Source organism: Nannobrachium achirus (genome assembly GCF_963921795.1).
Source record: "Nannobrachium achirus genome assembly, chromosome: 15".
In the NCBI taxonomy this organism is placed as follows: Eukaryota; Metazoa; Chordata; class Actinopteri; order Myctophiformes; family Myctophidae; genus Nannobrachium; species Nannobrachium achirus.
The window spans coordinates 26,616,536-26,629,728 of NC_137822.1; the positions used below are offsets into that span (position 1 = coordinate 26,616,536).

At 41.9% G+C, this 13,193-nt stretch overlaps 1 protein-coding gene across 1 annotated transcript in view; it reads right to left on the bottom strand.

The window, feature by feature from the left end:
* Positions 1–1,939: 1,939 nt before the first annotated feature.
* Positions 1,940–13,193, bottom strand: part of LOC308300086 (putative flavin-containing monoamine oxidase A) — a 599,107-nt gene continuing 587,853 nt past the window's right edge. Inside the window, exon 13 of the transcript XR_013962799.1 lies at positions 1,940–2,010. The gene's annotated coding sequence lies outside the window, so the exon portion shown is untranslated. The remainder of the gene's footprint in view (positions 2,011–13,193) is intronic.

Sequence of the window (13,193 nt, forward strand, 5' to 3'; positions counted from 1 at the left end):
AGGGAAAAAGGACAAAACCAAGTACAGAGCTAAAAGTCAATGAAAGTAGGTCCATGCTTCATCCCTCTCAAAGCGAAGGGGCCCTTGGCCTGAAAAACGTTAAAGACAATTAAGGGTCTTTACAAGGGTTCATATTTCAGATTGTAATTAGAGAAAATAAAAGATGAGTGTTAAAATGTTCAATTGTTTTAGCCATTTTAGCGATTTTGATTTCAGTGGGTGGGGGGCATGCATACAAAAGTGGCTAAATCTATATATTTTTAGACACAATAAAAGCTGACGATTTCTTAGTCAGTAACACTACTAGCCCCCATAAGTCACATCTGCCCATGAAACATTGCAGTGCATCTTGAGAAAGGGCATAGGCCTATATATGTAAAATAAATAGTCTATTTAGCCACTTGTATGCATAGCCCAGGCCCCCCACACACTGAAATAAAAATAATTTAAATCACTTAATGATAGAAAGCAGTAAATTAAAATGTTTTAACACTCATCTTTTCTTTTCTCTAATAACAATAGGCCTATATTTTGGCATTTCACCTATAGCTTCCTGAATCTAATTCCTGCCCCTGGTCAAGGACCCCCAAATGATATGTATTTGGCTGCGGACCCCTATATAAAAATGTTTTGTTCCACGTACCCCATAAGCAAAGATTCGAGTTATAAATGTTCACTCTGAATTTGGGCCTTGCCAAATGCTAGATGTAGGAGCAGAATAGATATTACGTGCGTCACCGCCAGGCAATAGAACCTGATGCGAGGTGTGGAAAGCCTAGGTTTGTTTCCGCTCACTGCTACAGCCCGCCTACTGCGCCTATAGCCGCCGGATGTGCAGTGCCAAAAAGGCAGAAGAGCCAAAGTGGAACGCACACCTGTACTGATCACACACACACTACACTACACCCACGCACCAGTTCCGTATCCGCTCTAGACCAGACAGTAGCCAATCAGAATACAACCTGCATTCCATCCCACCCAGAGATGCGGCCAGGTAAAGAGCGGCTGTACAGGTGATCTCATTCTCATCACATAGTCTCGTCCTGAAGCTTCTGCTGACCACTGCACCTGGAGAACTGCTTCACAGACGGGGGACGATCATTTTTTTCAACGTAAGTAATTAACCTTATTCTATTAAAATCTAAAAGTAAATACATTCACTACACAGGATATTAAGATGCAGAGTCTGTGTGCTGGCAGATGCATTAATTTTATCAGCAACTTTTTTATTTGTGATTTCTCTGATGATGGTTTCTCCAATGCTGGAATATGTTCCTACTAATGTTGTCTTTGAAGCATGATGGTGTAGTCTTTGATGGTTGAATAGGCTATTATATTGGTGGTTGTTGTTGATGGTTGTATGGTTTTGTCCGGTGTAGCCTATTTTAAGCCTTGAGAGATCCGATTTATTGTTTATTGGTTCTTTTTGGGACAGTATTGACAACATCAACTAAAACAGTGTAGAAAATGGAACCTTGGTCTAGGCCTATTGGCTATTGTCTTAATTGGCATGCTGTAGTGCTGTTGCGCATTAGGCTTATTAAAAGAAAATAAATAGGTATACAGTAGGCTTTATTTTACCATTTATTCATGACTCCTTTGCTAATTAACCGTCAAACGGATTAATTAATGCACCGCAGCTGACGGACAGTGTGAGAGAATGTTGCTTTTTCATTTAATAGCCTATAACAGTGTTTATGGCATCGCATCGGGAGAGCTTGTGTTTCTAGAAGCACCGGCGTGCGTGTTCCCGTGTTGCGCTCTGCGCCAGTGGCTATCTCTCTGCCTGCGGTGTGCCTGTGTGTGCATGCGCGCACTAAATCTTTTTTCTAGTTTTTGGTTGATTGATTGATTGATTGATTGATTGATTCATTGATTGGAGACTTTATTTAGAGGTTTGCATAAGAAAAGGTAGGCTTTGATTGATTGATTGATTGAAGAATTTATTAGAAGTTTGCAATAGAAAAAAGTACAGTTTCATGACAGTACAAATCACTGGTACAAGGTCAACTAAAAGGAGATCCTAGAAAGCCGAGGCTTATTTCCACAGGAACCACAATGTCATGAAACGGCTACCGTTTCATGACAGGCTGAAAGTACCGTTCACTGGTACAAGCTTAGGCAACTAAGGATACCCCCATGGGATTCAGTTAAGATCCTTTTTTTAAAACTCATAACATTGAATGACAGAGAGATAGAACACAGTATAGGCTACCTACTATGCAGAAAATATCACCAGAAAAACAGTCGTAAAAACACAATGCAAAATAAATGGTATTTACAATAGAAAGGTCAGGGGGAGGAATTCGTTTTCATTTAGTTCAAAAGAGAACAGTCCACATGGAAGTTAGACAGTTACACTGTTAAGACAGACTATAGTCAAGTTAGTCAACATAATATTATTTATTGAATAATGGTGTAGTGTAGTCTGTAGTGACAGTCTTGGGGCATAATTCACCTTAAGAGAGTGGGCGGGGATTTGGAACAGGCGCGCGCGTGTGTGTGTGTGTGTGTGTGTGTGTGTGTGTGTGTGTGTGTGTGTGTGTGTGTGTGTGTGTGTGTGTGTGTTGTGTTAAGAGTGTGTAATGGGACACATCATTCTCTAACATTAGAAAGGGCTCTGAGCCGAGCCAATGGCTATTGTGTTGCTGCCTCCCACAGGTGGTGTGCGGCACTACACATAGACAGAGCTGGCTGTTTCCTCATGTTTTTTTTTTAGTTTTTTTTTTTACCAGATATCACAGTGTGATATATCAGTGTATTGACCTGGCATCTATAGTTATAGGTCAGTATATTGATCTGGTAGTTGTGTATTAATAATATTATATATACCAGTTGTTATATATATCGTATATATATATATATATATATATATATATATATATATATATATATATATATATATATATATATATATATATATATATAGTCTATATATATTTCATACATACCATGTTGTTTTTCAACCACTGCACAAATAAAGTTCCAAAAGGAAGAAGTTGAAGTCAGGTAACTTGTCCTGCTGTCTGTCTGCACATACCAGCTTCACACTGTACATTGAACCCACAATATCTCCTCTCCTCACACAGGTAGAAGCTGTGACTGCACTGAAGATGTGGGGTCCAACTCTGATGACGGTCATCATCATCTCTCAGATGATTGACATGATTGACATGACAGGTAATCTCTTCTTTTGATCTCACACAGTGTTCCTGGGGGATCCATCTATTTATCAACATGCTACAAAGACTATCCCAACCTGCTAATTACATAATTATGTTCTGATATACAGACTTTTTGGTTTGATTTGAACTTCCTTACACTCCATAGAATGAAATATTATTAGAAAACAAGAAAATGGCAGAGATATTTATTTCTGTTTTTACTTTAAACAGATGCTGATGACTTTGAGCTCACCTACGACGTGAATGGACCAATCCATGCTGATGTTGGTATTACTGTGACCATTGGCTCTTCTTTCATTCATGATCCTGGTTTCACACCCCGGTTTTTCAGATGGTATAAGTGTGATGAAGCTATATATGTCTGCGGTGACAATCCTTCTACCTTGATCTTCCACTCCGGCAACGCCAATGCCGGTCAGGATGAGTTCAAAGGTCGAGTGTCCCTCTTGGAGCCAGATGTCACCCAGAAGAATGCCAGCCTCGTCATTAGCGACATCAGATTGGCCGACATAGGGTCGTATCAACTTGTAATTGTTGGCATATGGAATGGAAAGCAATTCACATATATTTTTATGAATAAAAAGCCTATCAAAGTTACAGGTATGAAATATTATTAATATTTAACCAAATTGACCCATTTGGAACATGACTGACTGTGTTCTGGACCCTTGGTCAAACAACACTTGTTTAGAGAAAGTAAAACACATTGTTGTGTGTGTGTTTGCTTTCCCATAGGCCTGGCCCAGCCCATGATCACCGGGAAAACCTCAGTGAGAGAAGGAGACACACTGACGTTGACCTGCCAGGCTGAGAGCTCCCCTCCCTCTGTCATCACTTGGACGAAAGCCGGATCTCACGTACCACTGGCAGCTGGGACGCAGAGGGCCAACTTGGTCATCCCCAGGGCCACATGGGACCATGCTGGACAGTACACCTGCACCGCAAAGCATGTCCTCAAGAGGCTGAGCTCTTTTACTATAGTGACTGTGTTCGAGAAGTGTAAGTACTGATCTGCTTTGAGGGAATTGTGACCAGTCTTAAGTATGTATTATAAATTAACCACTGAGCAACAAATGTTCTGTCATCCGTCTAGGTCCAATTCCTGATCCAATTCCAAGTCCAACTCCAGAACAATTCTTCAGTAATCCTCTCACCAACTTCACCAACATCATCTTCATGGCCTTGATTGGTGTCCTCTACCTCGCTCTGATTGCTGGGGTCTGGAAGACATGTCACAGGTGTGGTGTTGCAATCACTTTTCAACAATCACTCTTCGTGTTTGCAAGAAGTGCAATTTTTACCCAAGTTTCAATTTTAATCCTTTAGCTAAACAAGAGGTCACTTTCTTTCTTTTTTTTTTCTTCTTTTTTTTCAATTTTTCTCCTCAGACGCCATGAGAAGACAAACCAGGTCACGGCCATGAGGGTGATAAGTGACGGGCCTACTGTGGTGGAGATGGTGACTCAGCAGGTATTGTTTCAGATTTCTCCTTTCCATGCTTTGAAAACTGAACACTGAAAGGTTTTGTCATTTCTATGACTGACTGCCTTACTGAATATCAATTTCACATTTCTCTTACAGACTGGAGAGTCTCCTCCAGCCGTAGATGGAGCTGAGGACACCCAGCCAAAGGCTCTGGTGGGAGTTGGTGAGACCAGCTCAGATGGTGACGTTCCGGTTCCTGCAACCCCTCCCATCTAGTCAGCTGTGTTGGCAAAGTGCATCAAGGACAAACCTGCTAATCACAAAATGGTTTTACTGTCACTGCTTTGATCCACATTCTGCAATACTGGCACCTTTTGTCTCTCAATTTAGTCTCTTTTTGACAATGTATCCTACCAGATGCTATGCCAAGGTTAAAAATACTAAGAAAAATATTGAAGAGTTGTTGCACACTTGTGTTTACCATGGCAATTTTATTAAGGACAAATTAGTTTTCCTTTTGTCCTTGTCATTAGCAGCTACAAGTGTGCGACAACTCTTTGATGTTTTTAACAAATCCTCCCCTCATATTTATGTGTTGCTCCTGCTGTTATCTTCTCCTGGCTGACCTGCCAGTGAGGAGCCCCCACCAGGAGGACCTAGAGCCCCCTTCCTACTCCTCCCTTTCAACAGCCCCGCTGACAGGCACTACCCCAGCCTGTAGGAGTCTCCCTGCACAACTTACCTCCCACGGCCAAATAAGGACAACATTAGGACAGAAAGCAGGGTAGAAATGCAGCATGATATAGAGCGTCACAGTGAGGTGTCGGAAGTAAAATGACCATTCATTTACCCCATAGGGGATTTCATTATCAGCCATACAATCGTAACCATTCAATGAACACTTACCAGTAGGCGTGTGGTTGTAAAATGGTTCTATATGCTCCTAAACCCCCGAGTATGTATGCAATCACTCTAGTTCTAGTAAAAACATGTTTTACTGCATTACCCATACTGCTAAACATGTACATCCGGTGAAATCGACGTCTGCAATTTTGAAAATAATGTACAAAGTCTTGTACCCTGCCCTTTTTTTCAGCTTTCTAATTAATCGTTGTTTTCACATGGTTTGAATATTATCATGATTCCTAACAAGCCGGGGTGGCTTTGTCAGAGGCTTAAAAGACGTTAAATAAATACTTTATGAAAGTATTTCGCTGTTTCCCCATGCTGTTGTCAGAAACAATAACTCTCTATTCAAGTAGATGTTCTTTTTAAACATTGTCATAAATACTTGGCTTCTTTTAATCACCATGATATATTTTTTTATTATGGTCCCATGTATTTTAAAATGGATGATAAAGTAAGGTATTCTGTAGGAAAGGAAAGACTAGCTTGATTGACAAGCTCCCAACCAATGGCATTTATTGACCTAGAAGCCTGACTTGTCCTTGTATGACTGACTGAACTGAATTGTTTGCATTGTTTACAGCTCGTAAAAACAAGAACTAGAAAAGTGTTGCTTTATCTGTGATCTGTGTGTGAGAAAACATTTCCACAAAGTAATAGTAACCACTTTATATAGTATCCTATATACTTTGATTCTGGGTACTATGAGTTTCTAGGGAGAGGAAAAGGAAGTTATCCATTATAGCACTATACAGGTTACCAAGGTTAAAGGTTGTACTTTTTGTACAGGTACATAAGAGTAAAACGTATTTTTGTTCCTTCGGACAGGTTCACTGATAAGGAGTTAACAGTTCATACAGGACTGGCGTCTACCCTGGCGTCTATCCAGTTGGTCAAATGTGTCTTTTTATTTGCATTTAATATGTCTTTGTTATTTATAGCTTATTTTGATTCTCTATTCTAATTTGCCTGCAATAAAGCTTAAATAAAATTGTAATTCTGACTAATTTCACAAATGATAATAGTAACTTATTGTTACACATAAAATACTAGGTTGAGTGTGCTGGTTAGGTTTATCCCCAAATTATTGTATATTTTCCAGTTCAGATTAAAAACATGGCAGGTCTTAAAGTACTGAGATATAAGAAACACAGATACAGCTATACTGATATTAATGGGTGTGTGACACCTATGGCAGAGATGTTAATATTAAGCATTAAGGCCGTGCCCACTGTGGGTGTGGCCAGGGGACTTGTCAATATGCGGCTGGCATTAGCTATCATGCAGTTGGCCATAGATATATTTAAAAAATCATACCTAGTGTGAGGTGAGCGATGCTATTCATGAGTTAATTGTGGGCTCGCTTTAGCTATCACAGCCACTTTGGCACCCTATTAGTTCCACATTTTTTGAGCTACACATTTTGTTCAAACTTACTGTATGTGTGCTTGTATTTTTCTCATTACAAATTTGTATAGGGGAGAGTGGGGTAAACACTTTTTACATTTGTTCCCCTCTAGGCGAACTAAAAGATATATCAGTTCAATTTACACATTTCCCAGTAATTTGGGATGTTTCCTAACAATGGAAGTTCAGAATGTATTCAAGACAAAAGGCAGCGAACATACGATTGTTTAAAAAAAAAAGTGGTCTTGCCGGGATAAACTGAGACAGTCCAGAGAAATCAAGGGGGCAAAGTGATCCACTTACTACTATAAAGGGGTGCCCGCTGGCCTACTGGTCCAGGTGCATACCACTTATGCATCGCCACATGGGCATGGATGCCTAGTGGCATCGCCGGTTTGATTCCCGATCCAGGATCTGATTGTTTTTTTACTAAACCAATCAGAAATGGATACAGGGAATCAGGTTTTTACAGCTTTCTCGCTGTCTATCATGTTGGGGTAATGTGAGATAATGTCTTGCTTGACCCCAAAGCAATTGTCTCACTTTATACCCCACAGCCACATTTTGGGAAAAAGGACATCTCTTATCAATTCAGGGTAATCTTCAGCTAGAATCTATCACATGGATGGATAAGTTGGTAGTTCATCGACACGTATGATATAAAATGTTCTCCCTGAATTCCTATGGGTAATGAATTACTTACTATTTACATTACTGCTTGTATTATAAATAGTAGCAATACAACAAAGTTCTGCATGAGTTCAATGGACCTTTTCCTGTAAACATTTTTTGTAAACCCAAAACCCCAAAAGTCTATTGAGTTCAATGGACTTTTTCTGTAACCTTTTCTATCCCCAAACCCCAAAAGTCCATTGAGTTCAATTTCTTGTAACCTTTAACAAGAAATGATTGAGTGTGAAAAATCTGCAAATCGGTGTAGTTAGGGGTCCATGACAACCATTTTTGTGAGTATGATGTCAGACCAGAGCCCCCTATAAGTGGGATGTCTTTGGCTTGGTGAGGGAGACAGTTTATCAAGGAGGAGTAGTGAGGCTGATAAGTGTGAGGACACCATGACCCATGTACGTAGAGACAATTTCAAAGGAAGGGGGAGGCCAGGAGGTCCTGGGCTCCCTCATGACCTGCAGGACCCGAACAGGGGTCCTGCGCCTGCGGCCATCAGCCGAGCAGTTGTGAGACTATTAGTGTTACTAATAATCACCTTTGGCCTTCCAGGCAGCACTCATGCTCAAGACTGTCCCAGACGTAATACGATTTTGAGAGATTACGGAATAATGAATTTGCCACATCGATCATTTACAGTAAAATGTAATCCACCCCTAGAGATTCCAAACTCAAATAATTACAGTCCCGTCAAAGAAGAGTATGATCTTGGAGACATTGTCACATACTCATGTAAGACCAATTTCACACTTAATGGAACACGTTCATTAAAATGTGAAGCTGATGGAACATTTCATCCAGATCCTCCAGCTTGTATAATGGTCAGTTGTCCAAGTCCTGTTCTGGACAATGATAAAACTCGAATAATTGGGCAAGCTGTTCCCCCATATTTATATGGGGATAGGCTGATTTTCCAATGCTTGGATGAATTTGTTCTAGTCGGCTCAAAACGAGTGAAATGTGAAATGAACAGTGAATGGAACCCTCCACTTCCGAGATGCAAAGACCCAGCCGCAATAACCTGTCCCCCACCTACGCCACCAAAGAACACGACTCTGAGCGACGAATACATTGGAATCACCACCTTTCCGTACGACTCTCAAGTTACCTTTGACTGTATGGCTGGCTATATAAGCACAGGAGGCAGCCGGATAAGTACCTGCACCTCCGCTGGCACGTGGACCCCCGTGACGTTGACCTGCAAGAGGAGGGACTGTGGGTCCCTTGGGGCTCTGCTAAACGGAACAATAGATTACCACACCGGCACTCTGTTTGGTGACAAGGCTGTGGCACGTTGCAATCCTGGTTACAATTTGGTGGGCAAAAATGAAATTACTTGTGGGGTTGATGGGTGGATGAGTGGACTGCCCGTATGTGAAAGGGTGACATGTAATCCGCCACCAGATGTCGTGAATGCCATTAAGTACAGTCCGGTCAAAGAGGTTTATGATTATGGGGATATCGTGACATATAGATGCAAAGAGAATTTCACGCTCAGTGGAATGAGGTCATTAACATGTCAACAAGATGGGAAGTTCCCTGCACCTCCATCGTGCATAGACACCCCAGAGCCAGAGGTGCTCGACCCTGATGATGAAGAACTGCGTTGGTGCAGGTCATGGAGCCTTATCGTTTTGCAGACGTCCTCCTCCCTAATTATGGCTTCCCTCACTGCTTATTTTGCCTACAGGTACGTCGGGAAGAAAAAATGGACATTCACAAATTTCTTGAGAGATCTCATAAGGATTTACAAAGAGAGGGAGTTATAGGGAAGGAATAACAAAAGAGACACAACTAGCACTCTGGCACAACGCTTAGTTAGCCTACAGTCAGACCATTATAACATGCTACTACAACATGCTACTACAATACTGCATGGGGTTCTGAACCAAGATGGAAGCATCTTGTCCCAATCCCAATGACCTTTGGGCCTGGACCATAGGTCCAGGCACCTAGGCTGGTAATCCAGCCCTCACAGGTTCGAGTCCTGAACCTGACGACCTTTTGTGCACGCTGTGCAGTTGTGAACCAAGAATATAGCAAAAGACCCTTGAATCTAGACACCTTGCAACATAATGAAAATCACAGGCTGTGCTTGTGCAGCAAACCCTTGCAGCATTGATTGTCTGGTAGCTCGAAGGGCGGCCGAGCTTCTGGTACATAATTAAAGGCCACCCATTTTCATTATTGAATTATGTCATTAATATACCGTAGAGGAGTTGTGTGGAAATATGATTGATTTTGGGGTAAGGTTTGTATTGCAAATCACAACTTGATGACATCACACTGTTATAATTAAGTGTGCCTATGCATAGCATGGGCAGACTTATTGTTATCACTCATACTTAAGCCAGACATGCACACACACACACACACATGTATTTCCCCAAAGTTTGGCACGCTACTCCTCCCACAGTTTTTGCACCACACACTCGCGCCATATGTCAAATCGACCGGCTTACGCGGGAATCGTGTGCTATCAACTTGCTAAGAGAAAGGTTCTATAGTTTAATTGATATGAATTTATTAAGAAATTAATTAACCCTTACCTGTCCCCATTGACTTATAATGGGAATCGCATTCAATAATTTTTCTCTCGCAAACCATAGGGGCTACAGTTTCAAGACTCAGAGAGGAGGTTCATAATGATTACAAGGAATAAATAAAAAATAATAGCGTCATTTGGCCTCATGGTGGCGCTATAACAGCCCAGTGTACGTTTTGGCCTGTAACTGTTGAACCGTAGGTCGGAAAATTAAACTTATTTTTTCCCCGGATTCCTTGGGCCAAGACGCATCTCCCCATATAGGCCACGCCCATTTGCGCCAGGATAGATTTTCCGCCATCTTGAATTTTCTCCGAAACACACTTTTTGCTCCTTTTCCTACATATTTTCTTCAAATGTCTTAAAAACCGGTACACGTGATCTATGAAGCCACGCGATAAACATAGTCAAAGGATATTTCGATAGTCTATACCGTTCATTCGTAACGTGCTTCCAAAGTTAGCGGGAGGGGCCCGTTTTGCAAACAATAGCCATAAATCACAAACAAAAGGTCCATTCAACACTGAATTTCAACCACAGTTCGGGGGTGGCATACTCAACGAATCCCAAAAAGCATTTCCACTTGGCCACATGGTGGCGCTATAACGGACCGCTTGCCTCGTAGCTCTTGAACCGTAGGTCACAGAATTACAATTCTTTTTTCCCTGGATTCCTTGGGTCACGACGCATCTCTCCATATAGGATACGCCAATTTGCACATGGGAAGATTTTCCGCCATCTTGAATTTTCTCCTAAACACACTTTTTACTCCTTTTGCTACAAATTTTCTTCAAATGTCTTAAAAACCGGTACACATGATCTTTAAAGCCATGCGATAAACATAGTCAAAGGATATCTCGATAATCCGTACCGTTCGTTCGTAACACGCTTCCAAAGTTAGCGGGAGGGGCCCGTTCGCTAACAATAGCCATAAATCACAAACAAAAGGTCAAGTCAACACTGAATTTTAACCACGGGTCGCGGGTGGCATACTCAACGTTTCCCCAAAAGCATTTCCACTTCGACCCATAGGGGGCGTCACAAACGCGCGAAACGTAACCGTTTCGTGCCAGAACGCGTTTTTCACGGGGACCGACCCTCTCACAACGAAACACGGGCTTGGCGGATTGTCTCACCGTCCAAACCGCTGCACAAGGTCGCGCACTGCAGGCACACTTGTCAAAATTGACTCTGTCAATTATAGTTAAGTGTGCCTATGCATAGCATGGGCAGACTTATTGTTATCACTCATACTTAAGCCAGACATGCACACACACACTCATGTATTTCCCCAAAGTTTGGCACGCTACTCCTCCCACAGTTTTTGCACCACACACTCGCGCCATATGTCAAATCGACCGGCTTACGCGGGAATCGTGTGCTATCAACTTGCTAAGAGAAAGGTTCTATAGTTTAATTGATATGAATTTATTAAGAAATTAATTAACCCTTACCTGTCCCCATTGACTTATAATGGGAATCGCATTCAATAATTTTTCTCTCGCAAACCATAGGGGCTACAGTTTCAAGACTCAGAGAGGAGGTTCATAATGATTACAAGGAATAAATAAAAAATAATAGCGTCATTTGGCCTCATGGTGGCGCTATAACAGCCCAGTGTACGTTTTGGCCTGTAACTGTTGAACCGTAGGTCGGAAAATTAAACTTATTTTTTCCCCGGATTCCTTGGGCCAAGACGCATCTCCCCATATAGGCCACGCCCATTTGCGCCAGGATAGATTTTCCGCCATCTTGAATTTTCTCCGAAACACACTTTTTGCTCCTTTTCCTACATATTTTCTTCAAATGTCTTAAAAACCGGTACACGTGATCTATGAAGCCATGCAATGAACATACTCAAGGGATATTTTGATCGTCCGTACCGTTCGTTCGTAACGCGCTTCTAAAGTTAGCGGGATGGGCTTGTTTGGCAAACAATAGCCATAAATCACAAACAAAAGGTCCAGTCAACACTGAATTTCAACCACAGGTCGGGGGTGGCAAACTCAACGAATCCCCAAAAGCATTTCACTTGGCCACATGGTGGCGCTATAACGGACCACTTGCCTCGTAACTCTTGAACCGTAGGTCGGAGAATTAAAATTATTTTTTCCCTGGATTCCTTGGGTCAAGACGCATCTCCCCATATAGGCCACGCCCATTTGCGTATGGGTAGATTTTCCGCCATCTTGAATTTTCTCCAAAACACACTTTTTGCTCCTTTTCCCACATATTTTCTTCAAATGTCTTAAAAACCGGTACACATGATCTATGCAGCCACGCGATAAACATAGTCAAAGGATATTTTGATAGTCCGTACCGTTCGTTCGTAACGCGCTTCCAAAGTTAGCGGGAGGGGCCCGTTTCGCAAACGATAGCCATAAATCACAAACAATAGGTCGAGTCAACACTGAATTTCAACCACAGGTCGGGGGTGGCATACTCAACGAATCCCCAAAAGCATTTCCACTTCGACCCCTAGGGGGCGTCACAAACGCGCGAAACGTAACCGTTTCGTGCCAAAACGCGTTTTTCACGGGGACCGACCCTCTCACGACGAAACGCAGGCGACTCGGCGGACGGTCTCACGGTCCGAACCGCCGCACGAGGTCGCGCATTCAGCGCGCTGCAGGCACACTTGTCAAAATTGACTCTGTCAATTCTAGTTTACAATACAAACCCCAAAATCAATCCTAGGCAACACAGAAGTCAGTCAATCGATCAACCACCGCCAGGGGGTGGTGTTGCGGTCTGGAACCCCAGGCTAGATCCATCCCAAATCATAACACTGACTGTGGAAACTTCCCACTGGACTTCAAGCAACTCTGACTTTAGAAGCTTCACAATTCTCTATTATAAATCCTTGTTTTGAGTGGTCTCGTGTAATATTGTAATACTTTGAAATATGGACTTTTGATATTCATGAGCTGTATGTATGCCATAAAAATTAAAACATTTAACAAGAAATAAAAGGTTTGGAATAATTAACTGAATGTGCAATGTATCTAGAATATATGAAGTTTCAAGAAATATATGAACGT